The sequence below is a fragment of the Scaptodrosophila lebanonensis genome, unplaced genomic scaffold (genome assembly GCF_003285725.1).
Source record: "Scaptodrosophila lebanonensis strain 11010-0011.00,11010-0021.00 unplaced genomic scaffold, SlebRS2 tig00000089-arrow-pilon, whole genome shotgun sequence".
Lineage (NCBI taxonomy): Eukaryota > Metazoa > Arthropoda > Insecta > Diptera > Drosophilidae > Scaptodrosophila > Scaptodrosophila lebanonensis.
This window is the reverse complement of record NW_022060565.1, coordinates 1,947,612-1,968,823: the sequence shown is the minus strand read 5'-3', so window position 1 is coordinate 1,968,823 and position 21,212 is coordinate 1,947,612. Positions and strand designations below refer to the sequence as shown.

Genomic DNA, 21,212 nt, shown 5'->3' with positions numbered 1-21,212 from the left:
AACAGACCAACAGGACGCGAATGCAGTGATGTAAAATAAGAAATTATATTACAATTTAAGACACTTATTCCACATAACATGTTCACATTTGGGAAAAGTGATTATGTATAGATAATGCTCCACTGCGATTATTCTAAAAATTGTATTTTTGTGGGTACAATTACTGAACGAAAGCCACGTCCATTTGCACGTTATTATTCAATGAATTTAACATAGAGTGAGGAATGCAGAGCGCCTGAAAGGATGAGAAGAAGAGCATGTGAATGGGAGAGCGCGCGCGCTTTTACGACACGCCGTGCTCCTTGACAAACCATAGAGGGCGAGAGAGAAATGTGAGATGAGAGAGAGAGAGAGAGAGAGAGAAAATGCGCGCACATTAACTACGCTCCGCTGTTTCCTTTTTATCATTATTTTGCTTAACGAAACGTTTGGCTGGCAGCTGCTGCTGCTGCTACCGCTTCACCTTCCGCCTCCGTGCCCTCTCCCATCCACTGACGCATGTTAGCTATGTGCTTAGGAATTTTTGTGTTGCCCACTTACAGGGGCGCTGCTGAACATTTGCCCTCCAAAAGAAAGGAAAAAGGTTGTAGCGAAAGGCACGAAACGCATGAAAGCCAAGAGCAGAAGCAGCAGCAGCAGCAGCACCACCACCACCACCAGGGGAATGAAAAAATGAGCAGAGAAATGAAAGGCAAAAAGAGCAACAGCTACAGGCTGATGTGCACATCAGTAATAAGATACAATGCGATTGCACGACATTGCATTAAAAGCTCTTGATTCATATCGAGTAATCCAATATACTTGTAATTATTGAGCAGAGTCTATTCATATGCCTATTCATTGAGCATAAGTCAGTGGCATAATTGAAAGCTTGCGAGCTGCATGATCTAAATATTAGTCATTCCCTCCGAGAACGAAAAATCGCATACTGATTACACATACACAAAATTCACAGAACAAGCATTAAAGAGCTAATAGCTGTATAGTTGATATTCAATGTATATTCAAACAACGTGACTGACTATCTCCATTTAACATTCTTGCATATTATTCAACAACAGAGTATTGTAATTAAGTACTGCTATTTCCTCAGAAATTCTCTCACATTTTGGGGTAAAATTTGTAAAATGAATGACCTGGACTTGGACTGTTGACGGACAACAGCATCACACATGACCAGAACTGTATATTATTGAAACTAAGCTAAGTCTCAAGGAAATGCAAGTACATATGTTGGGCTTAAATTCGATTTGTTTGAATTACAAATTGCAAATATAACGTCGTGACTGCTTCTATTTACTCGAATGTTTACAAAAATAAGGTCTTTGTGAGGCCCATTCCCGATGATGTCTCAATTTGTATTCATCACCTCCGTATTTAAAAGACACATCTGTCCAGGAGGGAATCGCTCTTTTTAAATACAATTATGTATTTTATTTAATTGATTCAAATATGTTTCATTTTTATCTAGGATAATTCTAACTAGCTTTGTGAGAAGTGGATTAGATGAAAACTTTATTTGAATTAAAATTTATAGATTCTCTGCTCTTTAGCGAGTAAATGTGAAACTATTCAAAAAGAACCATTCGAACAAATTTTTACATTTATATCTATATATAATAGATGGAAAATAATTAATGTCTTATCATTTTTTTCTTGGTATATTCTTTAATACTGAAATACCCTGCCTAAATAACTTTAATAAATAAATAGATGCATTTCTTTATTCTTTTTCAACGACAATTACTGAAAAGTAGGCAAGATCGGACCATTAAATAACATATTTTTTATCAAATTTTATCTATTATTTTTGATTTTTTTCCAATCTTGTGACTCAAAGTTCATTAATTATGAAAAGAATGAACATTAAAATTGTTTCTATTTTGTTACAAACTAATATTTGGAGTGCCTTTGTATAACATTTTAATTAAATACAAAAATAGAGTTTTATGTAAGAAAAGAAAATTTTAACTCACTGTAAATCGATGTCAATCGATGTTGTGCTTCTTCCTGTTGCTGATTCTCCGGTTGTTGTTGTTTTTGTTGTGGAATGCAACTAGCTGCTGTTGTTGCTGCTGTTGCTGTTGCTCTTAATGTTGATGTTGTGCAATAAACTGATTGGTTGGTGTTACAATATTTGTTGTTAACTATTGCTGTTACGGAGGCTGTGTTGCTGTTGCTCCTGTTGTTGTTTTAGTTGTATTAATTGTTGTTGTAGCTCACACAATTTGGACAGACACCAACACACACGCGAGACACACACACATGAAGATACAACACGACGCGCCAAATACAAGCTCTGTGCTTTTTGCAATTATATTTTCCTTTTGCGTTGCTTCGAAATTTGTCCAAAAAATATTTCGCATAAAAATTCACACACGCACACAAAAAACAACAACAAAAGTAACAACAATGAACTATTCTGCTGCTCAAACTTCAGGGCTTCAGGCAAAGCGATGTGTAGAAGAAAATGACGACGAGGGCGCACACAAAGACGAGGGCAGAGACGATGGCGACGGAGGTGATGGCGACGAGTACAACGAGGTAACGGTAACGTGCATGTGCGTGTTTATTATATTATGTCGTTTCGTGTCTGTATATGCGTGTCTGTATGTGTGTGTTCTTTTAGCCGGCGCTAGCGTTTTTGGTTTTGGTATTAGTATTGGTATTTATTGTAGCTTTGATTTGACTTAAGTTGTTGCTGTTGCTTTTGCTGTAGATTGCAGTTGCTGTTTTATTTGTTGTTGTTGTTGTTGCTGCTGCTGCTGTGATTTCTCAATGTTATCGATTTGTAATATTGTTGCTGCTTTTAGGTTGAAATTTCTTTTACTTTGATTTTGGTTTCGGGGTGTGGGGATTTTTTATTTCTTTTCTATTCGTTTAATATTCAAGTTGATTGATTTTTAATTTATTTTCATTTGTGGTATTATTTAAAGTATTGTTTTGGATTTTTGTTTCTTAATTTGTTTGCATATACATATACATATATACATATATATTTATTTTCCTATATTTGTTGATTAAATTTTTTTTTTCTTTTTTGTTTTTATTGTATTTTGTTAAAATTATCCACTACTATGCTCTGCTGCTTCAGTTGTTGACGTATTGCACTAACTTTGCACCCAAAAGGAAGTCGACGAAATGCGCAATGAAAGTAATAGTATAATAGTCACACATACACAAACACACTCAAAATGTGTGTGTGTGTGTATGTGTGTGCACTTTTCGAATTTATATAAAGATATTGCTGGCCACTTATTTGGTTTTGACTTTCTTACGAGTTTTGTTTCATCGTTGCTTGGCACACGAACAGCAAAAAAAATCAACACAGAACAAAATAGCAATTATGAATGTTAATGTTTATGCAACACACACGCAAGCACACACACACACACACACACAGACATAACGCGGACACGCACACTTTGCCGCTTTCATTGCACAACACTGGCGCATAGCGTAGCATACTTTTCGGCGCACGTGCAACTTTTCATTAAACACTTTAATTTAGCTCACATTTATTAAGCGTATTCACTTGCTGTCCAAAGTTGGGTATACAGATTGGGAGCGAGAGAGAGCCACACACAAACAAAAGGAAATGGAAAAACAAACGAAAACACACGCAGCAGAGTGGCAGCGCAACAAACATGAAATTAAAACGCAAAGGCACAAAGGCAAAACGCAAAGATAAAAGGCAATCCCAAAAAGGCTGCAAACCCGTTTTTAATTTTTTTTTTTTTTTTGTGGTTTGCCTTGCTTTGCTGCGGCGAATTGAGTCCTAAAGCCAAATTCATTCGCCGCAACGGTTACGCGCCACTCGCGTCGCACTCGTTTCGGCCCCGGACAAGGCCCAGCTGCTCCACCACACTCTCTACTCGTTGTCAACACAACTTTTGTTGTGCTACTTTCCCATCATCTCTGTCGCCGTCGACGACGTTTTCGTTGGCGTTGTCGTTGTCGTTGCCGTCGTGTCCGCTGTTCGCTGTTAGCGATGCTCGCCGCATGCCTTTGTGACTTATGCTATTTTTAGGTCATCAAATTGTTCGCTTTCTCGCTGTTTCTGGTACTGCTCCTTCTTTTTCTACTTCTGCAGCGGGGCCGCGCCTCAGTCCTTCGTTCGACTTGGATTTGTGAATGTGTTTGTGTGTCTGTGTGTGTTGCGCGCCACATTAGTTGCCACAACAATAGCAAATTTGAAAGCGTTTTGAAACATTTGGCACCGGCCTGACTAGGCCACGCCGAACCATGCCGTTTTTGTCGGCTTCGTATTGTGGGCAGCTGTCCTAATGCATTGCATATACTACATGTGTATATATGTATATGTACATATGTATGTACTTGTTTATGTGTTTGTGGTTGCCTTCATAAGTTATGTCTTTAAAAATAGCACACAGTGATTATCACAAATCATTTTGCCCCCCTTTTTTATTTGGTCAGACATGCGACGACTGTTCAATAGACCAATTGATGTTTTTCAACGCAGTTGCACATACACACACACACACACATCCACACTGAAAACATACGTTTAAAAATATATATGTACGTATGTATTTAAATGCAGAAAGTTGGCATTAGCAGCAGCAGAGGCAGAGCCACAAGAAACAAGTAGGCTAAGATATTTTACACATATACTCGTATGGTATGTATGTGAATACATTTTGGCAAGAACATGCCATCTATTCTGCATGAATAGTATACGAATCCTTAAAGCTTCTTCCGAATTATTCCAATTCAACAGTACATGTTTCGAGATTAATAAAAATGATGTTTGTGTAAGGAAAGAAATTTCATTTCAGTTCGAGTGAAGTGTGTAATACCTTTAGAGATTACAACTGCTAGATTACAAGGAATTTGTCGTTGCTTACGTCAAATTATTATTAAATGTATCTGAAAGGTATATCTTATTAAAGCAACAAAAAGAGCACACTAACGACTCCCATAAATACTACTTCAAATATAAAGGCTCTTTGTAACTACAACACAAACCAATCTAAGCAATTAATCATTAATGTTCTCAATCATTTAATACTATTTACTCGGAACAATTGTATGAACATTTTTATACCCTGTACCCGTAGGGTAAAAATGGGTAAATTAGGTTTGCGCAAGGTGCAGGCAGAAGGAAGCATCTCCGACCTTATAAAGTATATATATTCTGAATCAGCGTGTCGCGAGAAATCGATCTAGACATTAATTTTTTTGAATTTTCCTTCTTTCCCGCTTCCCCCGCTATAGAATTTTGGCACACATAATTTATATATAATTATCTACTTTTGTTTCAAATTTCATCAAAGCCGGTCAATTCTAAGAAAAGTTATTAGTGAAACAATTACACTCCTCATCATTTTCGTACATTTTAGTTACGAGAATATCTTAATGTTTCTAAGAATCAGACGGCAGCTATGAAAATATTCTAGGCATGCTAGAAATTGATATTTCTATGAAGTCAAAGCCGAGAACCCATCAATCGAACAGTAATAAAGGCGACAAACATAATTGGAAAGCCGATTATCGTGTTTAAATCAACGCCAACTGAATTGTCAATGCATGAATTATTGAGAATACTGTTACACTGCGTGTACTGATATATCCGCTCGAAGATATTTCCACGAAAATTCGCAAAATTTTGCAGATTGAAAATGAAAAGTAACTCCCAGTAGTCAAGTCTCTTTCTATGAAACGTTGAGTGAGGGCCATTGGTTTTTGACTGAAAGAAGATTAGCTTTTGCTAACAAATTTCACAAAATCCACAAGATTTTGACTGTTCGACTGTACTAGATAGGTTTATTTATATACATGTACACGCCATATGTACTTCTTCTGTACATACACAGACACATAGTGTATGTGCATATGTTGTGGGAAATAAAGCAATGCATACATTAGTGAGTGTTGTGTGCGGGAGTGAGTTTGTGTGTGTGTGCTTGGGCACACGTATTTAATAATTTATTTATGCGGCATTTACGTTATGTAAATTTGTCCAACGCGAACACAAAGCAAACGCAAAAACAACAACAACACACGAAAAAATAAACAACAAATGTCGGCAACAACTGCGACCGCAGCAGCGACCACAGCAGAAAGGAACCAATTGAACACAAACAATGAAAGGCGCTATATAAGGAAATGGGCACTCATACACATGCACACGCACACCACACACACACACACACACACACAAGCACAAACTCAAGCACGCATATGCACACGGACACGCGGACATACACACACACACACAGATACAGACAGAAAACAAATAAAATTGTTTAACGTTGGCCCCGACAGTTGGGCGCGTAGGCTAACCCTTGGGCCCTGACCAAGCTTCAAGTCAAGCGACAAAGTCATAGCTGTTGTTATTATTGTTGTTGCTGCTCTTTCTTTATTGAGTACATATTTTATCGCCCAAAAGTCACACAAACCCACACCCGTTTCATGACATTTAAGCGGAATTATTAAGTATATATATATATAAGTATAAGTATATATATATAGTATGTGTTCTTTTGCTGTGTCAACAGCAAAGCCAACGCACAATATCAGATATCTGTAGAAGTACATATGTACAAAATCACAATATATATATTTATAAATTAATAAGTATCAATTTTATTATTGCAGATCGCAAGTAAGCTTAAATCTATTGCACAGGATCGCAAACCTACTACCCATCGGCAGAAAGTATGGATAACAGGCAAACTATGCAAGTGCCATGTCAAAGCTTAATTCTTGAAAAACTGCTAGCGATTGTTGTAATTTTGTTGTAATCGACACTCCCATTAGCGCGACTCCCATAATTTTAATTATTAATGAGCATATGAGCCATGTGATTGGCTAACAACAAGTTAGTAAGACTTAATTTTAAAGAAACAGCAGAGCCTATTTAACGGTTAAGAGTTGATAAATCAATTCTATATACAGGTAAGTAAGGTTCTATTTAGTTACTTCTGTAAAATATGGCTGCTTTTTTCGTTTATAAAATAATAATAAACACGCTAAGATGCAAGATAAAAGCTTAATTTGTTTTTATAAAATCATTAATTGACAATCCTTCAAAATTTTCAAAAATTTGCGTGCCAAACACATGCCCAACAAGATTAGGTTTAGGACAGATTTTAAAAAGGTTACAAGCCTACAAAATTCATATTTCATATTTATATTTCATCTGCTAAATTAGGCAGTCAAGAAAATAATTTAAAAGCCCAAGTCTAATTGATGCAATCAATTAAAACCGACTTTCTAAGATGTAAAGTTTTTAAGTCATAGACTTAAGACAAATAAATTAATATTAAAAAATATTTTAGCGGTTTGCGGTGTTCTATTATTGTTTACAAGGAGCCACAATAAAACCTGTAGGAATACTAAAGTTATATCCGGCACAACGGCAATAATATTTTGTAATATGTAAAAATGTTGAAAAGAGAGCAGTTTTATTAAGAAAAGAATCCAACTCATTCAAGACTAAATAGAGATAAGAAAAGCTTCACATTCGAATCGATTAAAATTGAAGAATAGAAACCCCATTTAACGTTGCACGAAAAGAAATGCGCTTGAATTTTGCAGGACCTCACGGGATTGGAATCATTTTTGAGTGACGGTACGTTGTTTTTTCGGATAAGAAATGAAATTAGGAAGGACAAGAAAATAAATTTGTGTTGTGGTCCGATAGACTCTGCTCGCTTTTCTAAATCATAGATTGAGTGTCAAAATCTGAGCTTAATGAAGTGGCTGATATGATACAAAATGTGTGTGCGTAAAGTGTACGAGCTTAGAGAACAGAACTATGTTTCAACAAAGCAGAAATGATTGAAGGCAAGAAGCGGGCTTCATCAGCCATTTCTCTAGAACATATTGGAAATATGTACGAGTAGCTTCGCAAACGAATATATGAGGATAGATTCATTAAAACAAGTTTACAGTTAAAAATGTATTAATATTAGCTAAGCATATGATCGACTATAAAAAACACTGTTTAAAAATTATTTTAATTATACTTTTTGGCTGGAATGTTAACCCGATGACGCACTATGTATTACAATATCAAAAGAAATTTTAGCAAATAGTAAGTAACTCGAAAATATTTCGAGTTTTTTTTTTTTTTAAACTATTCAAAATAAGTAGAAATAATGTTTCGGATAACCACTAAAGAACAACTAATTATATACGATATTCTCATACAGGATTTGCAATTCAATATCTGATTCCAATTTATTTTCAAATGAAAACGTATTATACAACATATGTGTCTGTATAAGTGTAATTTTAATTTGCGACCCCCTTAATTAACCCTCTAATATGCACGCCTCACTAAATAGCAACCTGAAGCAAATAAAAATAAAAACAAATTAGAAAATTAAGTCAAGATATTCGTAAGCACACACAGCAAAGGGCGCACATGGCGTATGAGTAATATTTATGGCACTCAAAACCTAAGTGGAAAGTCTACAGAGTGTGAGATTAACATACACATTTCAGCTTCTACTCGTACTTCAAAAAATGCGAACAGCCACACACACATACACGTACTCGTACGCACACAGTCACTCGTTTTGAGCTGAGTGCTTCAGCTACGAATTTTCGCTTTCAACTTCATATCAGCAGCAAGGGAAAGGAAACATTCACTTCGCGTTTTATTAACACACTTGAATACTCGAAAGTCAAATATGTATGTGTGTGTGTGTGTGTCTATGTATGGATGTGCGTGTGTTAAGCTTTCATTTTTAGCACGCCTTTGTATGCGAAGCTAGGCGCTGCAAAAATTCTTTTGCATTTTGTAGTCAGCATTTGAAATATGTTGAGCCAACAATTGTAAGCGAGAACTGCAACAACAATATGGCAGCCGGCAGCCACAATAACAACAACTGCAACAACAACAATTGAATACAGTGCTTAAGCACACATAGTCAGTCAGAATGAAAAGGCACTTCACGAAAATTGTAGTCTTAGTAAAAATGGAATTGAAGAAAACAGAACTGAAGCATACATTTGTACTGAGGCTTTTAAACGAACATGTTAAATGGGACAAAAGCTAGGTAGAGGTTGCTTCATGTACACATATACATACATATATGCCTGAATGCCTGTGTAGCCAGGTGTAGGCAGCTCCTTTCCATGCGTGTGTTGCATGTCTAAGCCTCAGTAGACAAGCAAACAACTTCAATTACAACTATGTGCCATGCAAATGCATTGCACAATTCTTTCGAGTCTATTTTGCTGTTGTTGCTGCTTTGTTGGCGTTGCAAGCAATGCCTAAGAGTGGGCAACACAGTACAAATGAAACGAAACGTAATGCCTGAACCAAACATCCAACCAACCAACCAGCCAACCATCCAGCCAGCCAGCCAACCAACCATACAACCAAGCCAACACTAAGGCAATACAAATTGTGAAGCAGTTGCTAGCCATGGCACTGCTGACTGTTGTTGGGCGCCCGCGTCCGTGTCCGTGTCCCTGTCCCTGCCCCAGCCCAGCTCATGCCACTGGGCCTCGTGCTTGTCGCCGCCGCCGCTCGGCTTTTTTGCGCAAACAACACGAAACGCGATGTGGCACGCGCGCGAATTGCCGTCGCTGGGTTGGCTAGGATAAGTAGCAGGATGGGTTTTGGGTGCAATGTATGACGAAATGCCTAACTGAGTGACGGAGTGAGTGAGTGTCTGAATGAGTGAATCGGTGGATGAGTGAATGAGTAACTGACTAACTCACTAATAGACTGTTTATCTAAAAAACGAACTATCTACCTGCTTGATTCACTCATTATTGACTGAACGAAATTAATAACTAACTGACTGAGCGAATGGATAACTGGATAGTTGACTGATTTACTATTTTACTGATTGATTGACTGACTAAAACAACAATGGATGATTGACTGCTTGACAAACTAAAGATATAGTCAGACACGCAGATAATTCGTAAGTTTGCTGAAATCGTGCTGTCGATCAGAAAATCAACGATAACTAGACTAGAATAGTTTGATCAATAGTTTGAGGTGATTCTTCTTCTGATTAGTCGGGCATAGCTGATTAAATAAATGCAAAATAAAATTAGTTTCTGATGCAACTGATGTAACAACCTTTAATAAATCAGAGCAGCATTTTTTAGATTATGAAATGAAATGAAATGAAATTACGAATAAGATATTGCTACTGGCTCCGAATACTTCCTTCTTTCAAAATGTAATTTTAAATTCATTTTGATGATTTTAATTGTCGACTACACGTCCATTCACATTGAAAAACAGCCAAGCCAAGTCGATTCGAGCGGACACTAAAAGTTTCTGATCTGCTTGCAAAGATAGAATTTTCCGTTCATTAAAGATCGACTAAATTTTTTCCAACAGAACTGATCCATGTATGCTGATCAAAGTACCAATTACCTACATATCTAATTGCACCCTGGACTTGCACGCTAAATGACTGACTGGGCAAGAAACCTACACATTGAAGACTGACATACGTAGTGATCGATTGAAAGAATGAATGACCGACTGACTGACTGACTGACTGTTTGGCAAGCCTCGCGTTGCTTCGCGTTGCTTCGCATTGCTTCGCGTTTGTTCGTTTCGTTTTGTTCCTTTTTCATTTCGTTTGTTGCTTGTCTTCTATATATTTTTCGCCCGTTTCATATTTTTTGTGTTAGTTCCTAAACATTTGCTTGTGTTTGTGTGACTGTTCGTTGTTGTTTTTGTTCGAGTTGAGTAAGTTCAATTGTGTTGAGTTGAGTTTCGTGCCAGCGCAGACGTCGTTTTCGTCGTCTTCGTTGGCATTGCCTTACATACACATGGCATATGCGCGCTCCGAAAGGACATGCCAGATACACATAACCTAAACAGCAGGCAGTTAGGTAGTCAGTCAGGCAGGCAGGCAGGCAGGCAGGCTGGCAAGCAGGCTAACAAAAGGCGACTGGCAAGCGTGCAGGACAACAAAAAAAGGCCAGGCTGAAGGCACAGCAACAGCAACAACAAAAACAACATCAGCAGCAATAGAAACAGAAACAGAAACAGCAACAACAACAACACTTGCAATGCGCAACCAAGTCACGAAAAATCGAAAGTCCAATTTTTGTGTGCGCCGTTTTCTTTTTCGTGTGTTCCTCCTTCATTTTATTTTATTTTCTGCCTTTTATTGCTGGTTCTATTTAATTGTTCTTGTTGTTGCTGTAGAGACTATGTGGCATGCGTATGTGTGCCGCACAAATCGTACATTTAGGTTACTAGCGTTTTTGTTGTGGTTGTTGGTCTATTTGGCTTGCGCAAATTTTCATTGCATACTTATGAGCGCTTCCCTTTAAATATCCTTAAATACTACCGAAAATTACTGAGAAGGGTGGCGCTTGCACTTTTCGATGCTGCTGGTCAGGCTGTGTGTAGCCAAAAAAAAAAAAAAAACTGTGTGTGCGGCCCTGGCTGCGTAACACGTTGTGTGACGCACACACACACACACACGCATACATACGTACACGAACACGCATGCAACGCACCAAAGTGTTACAAATGCCTACAAACACACACACATACACGCACACACACACACGCACACACATATATATATATACACAAAAATCGTACACAGACACATAATATACAAGTAGTAGAAGGGGCGAGCGAGTTACATGTACAAGGCACAACTAGGCGTATACGCAATCGTATGCCGTTTGCAAAGCAAAATTAAGTATACGCCACGTTTTGCACGCACAACTATCACATATATATGAATGTATATATACATATATGTGTGTGTTTTTATATACATATATATAATTGTATATATATATATATATATATATATATATATATATATATATATATATATATATATATATATATATATATATATATATATATATATATATATATGTATTTATTTATACATATATTTATTTATATATTTATGTATATGTTTGCTGCTTTTCTACTGATGCTGATGCTGCTTCTTCTTTTCACTGCTCTGCTTACTCGTCTTTGCATTCGTTATTCGCACACGCGTCAAAATGTTTGTTACGCCAAACAACAACAACAACAACAAAAAATACAAAAAGAGGAAAAAATTGCGTTACGATTTGGCTTTGGCACTTGAAAAAAAATTGCAAAAAAAAACATACCATATATGCAAAGAATATATATGTATGTATATATGAGGCTATGTACAACTTTTTCTTCTTTGCGCACTGCGGTTTTCCATTTCGTGTGTGTGTGTTTATTTTTTACTTTATTTATTTATTTACTTATTTTTTTTGTGACAACTTTGGCAACATCAATAGCTTTATATATTCATATTATTTGCATTTTCTTGTGCTTTTCTTTTTCTTTTTGGATTGGTGCTAAATTTTATGTTAGCCCTGTCTATTTTTTTTTTTTGGGCCGCTGGCTGTGTTACCCGTAATCCGTTCGTCTCCGTGGTTCACTGAAACTGTCAGCTGCCGCAGCGCGTGTGCAGCCGCAGAGTGCGACTTTCGTTGAGTTCGGCATGCATGGGGCACGAGACACGAGCGCACAGTCGGCCGAGCTTCGGCGTGTGCCAGTTTCCATGCAGGAGAGGAGACAGAAAAAGCAAAAAGGAAGAGAAAGAGAGAGAGAGAGCGCGCACGCTGCCAAGAGTTGATGGTGACGGCGGCGGCGACGGCGATGGCAACGCTACGTGTGGCTCGACACTTGGTCATTGGGACAACCCCAACAACAACGACGATGGCTCACGAAAAAGGACGCGAGAACGACGATGAAGACGAGGACGTTGATGATGACGATGGCAACAGCAACGGCGACGGCGATGGTGACGGTGACGGCGAAAGGCGAATACCAAATAGCGAATGGGCGGCGAACGGTGGCGCATGAAGAGCGCTAGGAAATTTTCACCAATGGACACAAAAAAACAAAAAACAAATTGTGGACAAAAGTGGCATACGCTTGTGCTGCATACGTCAAAGCAAACGCAAAAGCACAGCAACAATGGCAGTATCAACAAGGACAACAACAACAACAACAGCAATTCGTTGCTCTTGCAAAGTCAGCCGCAACCGACAGCCCCAGCGAATTTGATTTCATTTTGTTTTATTTTCTGCTTTTGCCCTTTAATTGCCTTCCACTTCTTTGCGTTTGCGTTTCAGTTTGTGTTTCACGTTTTGTGTTTTGTGTTTTGCGCCGCGGTGCGTGTGCACCTGGATTCGCCTGCAGAAGGCTATTTATAGTTGCATTTTTCAATTTATGAATGAAACATTCTTGAAAAAAATTTGAAATTATGCAGAATAGGCGAAATAAATATATATTTTCAAAATATATTGACAAAAACATATGTATTTCCACTCAATTGGGAATATATTATTTTCCTCTCTAACTTTGCCAAACCATTGCTCATATTTTTACTATTTCTTAATACATTTTAATTTTTGTAAATATTTAACGATGTGAACATTTGTCATCATACTGCCGTGCGTTTTTTCTGCAAGTAGATTTCATTGAAACAACCTCCATTTTTAAAACAATGCTTTAATAGATTGAGGCAGCATTTGCGATAGCCATTTTATCAAATTCGTTTTTTTCTGTGCACTTTATGCTTAATAAAATGAAATCATTTTGGCTGCGCTTGTAAATATTGTGACGCTACTATATGTACATACATAGTATATGTATGTATATCTACATATACTCTTGGTATATGTAAATCAGCGTTTCAATAATCGAGTTACTTCAAGGGAAATTTACACAATCATGAACAATTTCCTTTTTACTTAAGCAAATTCTTGGTCATAATTAAATAGTCAACGAATTGGATCATTATTAAATGTACACGTATGTAAATGAAGAAACAAAGACAAGATTGACCCTTAATTTTCAACTAATGAATAACACTTCATTAATGCATATGTATATATGTATATTCATTACCAAAACAGTACAAATATGTTTGCTGCACTTTTAAATTCATTTTCGCTTCAAACAAAAGACACGGAAAAGTGTTTACAAGAATTTTATATTTTTGAGTGCTCTTCACATAAATTTCACCATTCATGTCTAAAGCTATATATTCAATAACAATAGTTAGGAGAATCGAATAGAGTTTTGACAATTTCACTGTTGTGGTAAAAAAAAAGGTTGGGTTATTGACAAGTTGTGCGGAAAAAAATATTTTCCATGACCGAAAGTTAAGTTGAATTTCAAGTACCACTTGAACAAACGGACCATCGTTGTATGTATAGTATGTAGTCCTCTTAAGAAATATTCTCACAATTAGGGTATTCTCAATAGTGGTTGAAGATTTAATTTATGGTCTGCAGGATACAGCTGCTCTAATTAGGGAAAGTAAGGGTAGGTTTACAAATTGTTTTGTGTAGCTTGATGTTGTGAAGTATTCTTGCTGCAAATGTTTCATTTATTTATCAAATTAAACATACTTTATTTATGTAATACTTAAAACAAAAACCAGCCGTAAATAATACAACTCGAAATAGTTCGTTCCGTTTCCTGTTTGTTTTGATTTACTTCAAACAAAATTGCATTTTAAACAACAATCAGGATTGCTTCTAATGCAAGGGAATGATTGCCAATTTCTGAAATAGAAATAGCAGTACTCGTGCACATTGACTTTACCAATAATATGCATAACTAGCACAGACTAGGATTTACAAAGTTGCACTTTGATTGCCAACATTGGCCGGCGGTTTTGGGTGATGGCCAGCATTACAATGTTGGTTGCAATTCGTATTCGATTGAGGGGTCGTTTTCGAATCCGATTCATCAGGTGGGAAGTGGCCCTTGCAAGATAAATAAAAACCAGTACATACATACTTATGTAAAAACATATATATTTCATTTACGGTACTTCTGGCTCAGCTACATTCTTAGTGCACATTGGTTGAGAGCACATTGGTTGTTAGTTGTTTATTTTGTACACCCTACTATATGAATACTTATATATTGCGTCATCAACTGGTCTTTCGAATTTCAGAAGTAATATCAACAAATAAAAAGAATTCTTATGCACAACAAAAACTGTGGCTGTAGCCTAAGCGTTGACCTATCACTATGCAAGTGACCTAATTTGGTTTAACAGCTCCAAGAACTACTGGAATTTGTAGAAAATCAATAATATCGGAGGAGTGGTAGAGTGGATCACACCAAGTTTAGTTAGTTTAGCTCTTATACTTTCCAAGCCAGGACATACAAGTATATCGACTCAACTATTCATAGTAATAAATAATTCATATACTTTTCATATACCCTTAATATGAATAAACACATGCAGTGTAATGCAATATGCGTATGTGCATGCAGAGGCACAAACAACTAGAGCTATATCACGACGTCTCTTGAATATATATGAGAACATATACATATAAGATTGTATCGACTTTCCTTTTAGTTGGCGGTAATATGAACAATTTCAAAATAACCTTTCCATTACGAACACAGTGTCTAGGAAAATCGAACGGAATTATTCGTCCGTGCATGCCACTGTAGGCAAAATTACGTAGAAATTTTACAAGAAAGTGCACAGCAAATCCCTGCAGAAGGCCTCTTGTGTCGGGGCGGTGAGAGGTACTATAAATGTGAAATAAATAACGTAGCTCTTGAATATTATAAGTATTTTAAGAAAAATGTGCTTTGGTATGGAGCTGGGACCAGTGTGCTATGGTTGTGAAATAAAACGCAAAACTGACACTTGAGACTGCCGCAAAGTGCAGCGCATGCCGAAGGGGCGTACGAGGCACTGATGCGGAGCTCTTTGCAAAATTAAAGTGCCAGGGTGCGACTGCTTGATTAAACATGCCATGACAGCTCCACTGAGATGCGGTTTTGTGTGGAGAATACTTTGACTAATGCGGCGTAATGACACATGATAATTGCAATTAGTTGCCAACTTTGCAGTATCTGCTAATGCTTGCAAAAACAGAACAGCCAGGCCCAAAAAGTAGGCAACGGCTTTTTTTAATTCTGAAAACTATTAATGAACTTCTTCATATATTCATTCTAAAACGAATGCTGTACAAAACTTGAAAGCTTGAAAACATTTTTTCAATGTGATTGTCTCTACTGAAGTCATTTATAAAATTTGTTTAAGAGCCAGTTTTCAAGTAACAGATGAATGAATATACATACATACATATGTGCACAATACATACTCTAATATACACGAGTATGTACGTTTGTATGATAAGCCTTTTATTAGCATTTGGGCACTATATGGTATATGGAGGATTGTGTATAAAAATGTATCTGTGTGATGCGTGCTGTCCAATTTTGCGTATAAGCAATGCGAACAGCGCTCCCGCACACACACACACACACACACACACACACACACGCACGCACATACACACAAACATATAAGTGGCAATATAAACTGACTGCTACTTCATGGTTGAAAGGCTGGATGATGTCAGCGAACGGAACGAGCGAGAAAGAGGAGTGTTGGTTAAATGTGTGTCTGTGTGTCTGGGTGTGTGTGTACACTTATACATATGTAATTTGCTTAGCGGAAAGTACAAAAACAAAACGTGTACATGTATGTATGTATGTACATACATATATGCGTGTCATGCAACAGCAACAACAGCAACAATGTCGCACGTACGTCCTCGCAATGTCCTCGTGCATAAACTAACACAAGCACACAAACCCATTCTGCTCTTTTTGTCCATTTTGTTTGCTGCTGTTGCGGTTGTTCTTGCTCTTGTTGTTGTTGTTGTTGTTGTTGTTGCTGCTGCTGGTGTTTGGTAGAAGAAAAAGGCGCACATTTCATGAATGGACAATGACGACATTTTGACAGTAAAACATGTGCAGGCGGCTATGGGGCGATGTGTGTGTGTGCGTGTGTGCGTGTGTGTGCTGTTGGTACCTAGTGGGCGGGTCTAACAAACCCTGTCAGGGCCTTCTGCTTTTAGGTGCAGCTGTGCTCGCTCTCTGGTCTGTCGTCCATCACTTTTTGTACAAGTACCGCTCAAAATGTCCGTACCTTTTGTTCACAAGCTAACACGCATCCACACCCTGTTATCTGCTGTTTTTTTTTTTGTCGTGTGTTTATGTTGTTGCTATAGTGTTACTGTTGTCACAGGGAAAAGCCTCTCTCGATCGGCCAATGCATGGAGGCACAGAAAAGTCAATGGCAAACGTATGTATATGTCACGCCCAATGACCCCCAAAGCTGCAACTACACCCCCATCGAAACGCCCCAAAAATAACCCAATTCGACAGCACGCTTCATTTTTAAATAATGACCTTTGTCGTTTGATTAAAGATATAACACCAAATTGAAAATTCAGCCATTTTAAAAACTTTTCCCTTAAACTTTAACAATTATTTTATATTTGAACATAATTTCATTACATCAGAAATAATAAACAGTTAACAGGCGAGGCTTTTTAGCTTGAGGGCAAATATTGTTTGGGTTAATGTTTGCATACTTTAAGAGCATTCTTTTTATACCGATAAGATAAATGTTTTTCTTTCTTTTAATTATTTGCAATATCTTCTTTAAGCTCCACTTTATTTATACCTAAGATAAAGATTGTTAAAAAATTTAACATCTATATCGAAAAACTGTTATAGACCCAAATGAAAAACAATTTGGATTAAGAAACGTCATCTAAGCTTATTTTCTTTATTACTCTCTCTCTTAAAAGTATTTATTTGATCTACCTTTTTTCTTCATTTAATTGAGCTTTTCTAATTTATTGACAAATTCAAAGTCAAAAGACTTCTTCCATTACAGAACGATGTATTTTATTTGTAACCCAAACGTAATTTATTATTTCGCTGTCAGCAATTGTCGAGCGAAACGTGAAGACATTCGATTTTCCCACTTCAAAAATAAGGACTCGGCAATTCAAAAGCAGTTCTTGGTAGGTGTAAGAAGGAATTATATCTAATTGCGTTCGATGTAATTAATAATCTATTTGGAAAATCGTAATGTGGTTTCGATGAATCTTAACTAATTATTATTATAGTATTGACATTCAAACAATCTATTAGTGTGGCTTACTAGCTTTGCCATTTGACGTAACAGAAACATAAATTGTTGTTCTTTCTACATAGCTGAAGAATCCTCTTCAGGAAAAAAACAAATATGCAAAATTCAATATGCAATTTTTAACAAATTGTTATTTAGTGTTATTGTTGTTCATTTCTTACCCTAAGTATTTTAAGAAGTATGCTGCTGTCAGTACTTTTAAATAACACCACCTGAATATTATTATTTCAAAATTTCAATATTGATTATACTCTGTACATGAAATGTACAGAAGTATATTAGGTTTGCGGGAGCTGAAAAATGTAACAGGCAGAAGGAGGCGTGGCAGACCCCACAAAGTATATATATTCTTGATCAGCATGACGAGACGAGTCGATCTAGCCCTGTCTGTCTGTCTGTCCGTCTATCCGTCCGTATGAACACCTCGATCTCAGAGACTATAAGAGATAGAGACACCAAATTTTGCACAAAGATGCCTTATGTGTGTATTCTACACGAGTTTGTTTTATTTTTATGATTTCCCCACCCCCCACTTCCCCCCTATGGGGGTTTTCCCGATTTTCCATTCGTATAATCGCCTATATCTCGGAGACTATTAGACCTAGGAACACCAAATTTTAGTCAAAGATGCCTTATGTGAATACGCAGAAAATTTCCTCCCTCCCCCCTCTCCACCGAAAATCTCTAACTCCCGTAATTCTTGGAATTTCGAACAAATACCCCCAGTTAGTTATTATGTGTCCGTATGCCAAGTTTCACTATGATAGACCGATTTAACAAGAAGTTATAGCCATAAATATATTTGCTGCTGCAGCGCTGGTCAAGCTCAAGCGTTTCCCAAAAATTAATTGGATTATGGGAGGTGGGTTTCACAATTGGAAATATTACATTGATGGAATGAGAGAAACATGTCTTAAAATAACAAACCAAAATTGCGCCTCGCTGAAAAATTAGTCTTATATCTTGTTAAGATTGAATATAAGAGTGTTATTTAGTTTTCCAATCATAAGCCATTGTTTATTGGTTGGTTGGTGCCAGACGCATACAAATTAAAAAAAAAAAAATAGTGTATTCCTGCTGTCGTAGTAAAGTCCTGTAGCTTATTTTGTGCATGCTATTTTATTTACAGAAACACCAGCATCTCCGTGCTCAGTTCGAGACCATCTATTACAGAACCGACAGGCATAGGCGAATCGCCCGGGAGGAGTTTGTCAAAGGCGGGACTTAACAAGGCAAGTATGTCTTTGCTGTGTCTGCTAAAATTGCTTAAGTAATTAGTGCGAAGAGTTCTTGGAAATGGAGCGCTCAAAATTCCACTGAAGACGTATTCTGTTCGAAGTACGCGTGCAATACAAAGCACGAATCGAAATCGAAGGAACTAAAAGCAAATGAGAGATCCATATCCATTTCGAATTATTTAATGATTTTGGGAGAACTTGTGTTCCAACAACAAATGACCTTTGTGTTGCGTCCAATTAAATTTAAGCCCACTCCGTTGTGTTGGCTTAAGTACAAATTGTGCTGAAAGTTCGAAAGTGAGATAAAATTGAGGGCACTCGTCCTTGTTTATTAACCGTCTTGCTCTATCAGTGTATACGCGAACACACACACAAGCACACACACTTTTTCACATAACGTTAAATTATTTAAATGCTTGCCTTATTTTGCATTTGCTGTTGTTGTGAATAGCGTTGTTGTTGTTATTGTTGGCGTGAGCGTAACTGGCTTGATGGCATTTACATAAATTTGGTTTATGAGTCGCGCGTGCTTTGCCGCCCTCTTCCTGCCTCCGCGTTCTCTCCTGCTGCTACACTCAAAGAAAAGATAAAAATCGAATGCTGTGAATGCAAAATTTAAAAACACTGTACACCCACCCCAAAAAAAAATATACAAAATGGGACATATTTTTTAATGGCATCAAATTGCAAAGAGCTTTTCGTCTATGCTTTTGAGTGCAATTCAGTGCTGAACTAGATCAGTAATACTTACTATATTATACACTACAACAACAAATTTAAAAGAAGAAAACTAAGCTTTAAGGTTAGAATATTTAGGTGAAAATGTATGCCATGTTTTGTGATTCTAGCTGTCATCTGGTGATTCTATACATCCCGAGATCCTGGCGTTCACACATATGTGTTTGACTAGTCTATCGACGCGTCGCCTTATACTGATCAACCATATGTTTTAGACACTCTGTGGAGCCCTTCTGTGTGTCTCATACTAAGGTAGTATTCCCCTTTATTCATTTTATATATTATCCTTAAACCTTTACCAAACATTTACCATTTACTTGATTATAGACCGTTTAATTCCCGATTAAGTGCGCGAATTTATTTCACTACTCTACTTGATTTCGTTCATTGAAAATCCCACTTGGGACTTATAATTAAATCAAAGTCAGTTATTCAAAAAGCAGCCGATACTAAGAGCCACTCATATTGATTGCATCTACTATATTGCGTAGAATATTCATTATTATTGCTATTATTACCAAGCTTGTCTTAATTTAAACATAAATGCTTCTAGATCTTTGGTATTAATTCAAATAAATTGATCTTAAACTTATAGATGAATATAAAAGAAATTGTTCTCTTCTTTCGTATATAGTTTTATGGCATTGAAAACGAAAAACGATTTCGGACATATGGCCGCCACAAGACAGTCTGAAGAACCGTGTTAGAGATGACATTTATTTTATCTTTTTTTTAATCAATTAACGTCAGCTTTAGAGTCTACAATCGATGCTGAAGTCGTTCAGCGACGTCAGATCATACAATCTTAATTTAAATGCTTATTTTTTCGAATAGCAGACTTAGTTGCCAGAAGCTATTGGAGTGCTGTCACATTTCCAAAATTCATGTTAAAAGGAAATAAAACATCTCGTTGGTGGTTGATGAAATAATAATAATAGTCATTTCAATCATAGGCGGCGATGAAATTAAATGTTTCTAGCAGTGTACGGTTGCCAATCGTGTTGCTGTTGTTGTTGTTGCTTATGTGTTGACAGTTAGAGGGATATCGACGGCCACTACAACAAACACCGCATAATGTAATGAGGCTAATTGTGTGCACGTCCCTGCACTTGGCGCAATAATTACGCATAATTATAAATAAGTTAATATGAGTATAGTATATAAATCCGCTGCTTTGAAGGCTCAGGCATGAGAAATTGCTGCTTATCTTGCAGCTTCCGCTAATGTTATTGCTGACGCTTCTGTTGTTGTTGTTGTTATTGCTGTTATTGCTATT

General features: G+C 37.0%; 1 protein-coding gene across 1 annotated transcript in view; it reads right to left on the bottom strand.

Annotated features, from left to right (window-relative positions):
* LOC115626846 (sodium channel protein para) overlaps nt 1–2,494 on the bottom strand; it is a 73,049-nt gene extending 70,555 nt beyond the window's left edge. The window contains exon 1 of the mRNA XM_030522344.1: nt 1,977–2,494. The gene's annotated coding sequence lies outside the window, so the exon portion shown is untranslated. The remainder of the gene's footprint in view (nt 1–1,976) is intronic.
* Between the last annotated feature and the right edge of the window lie 18,718 nt (nt 2,495–21,212).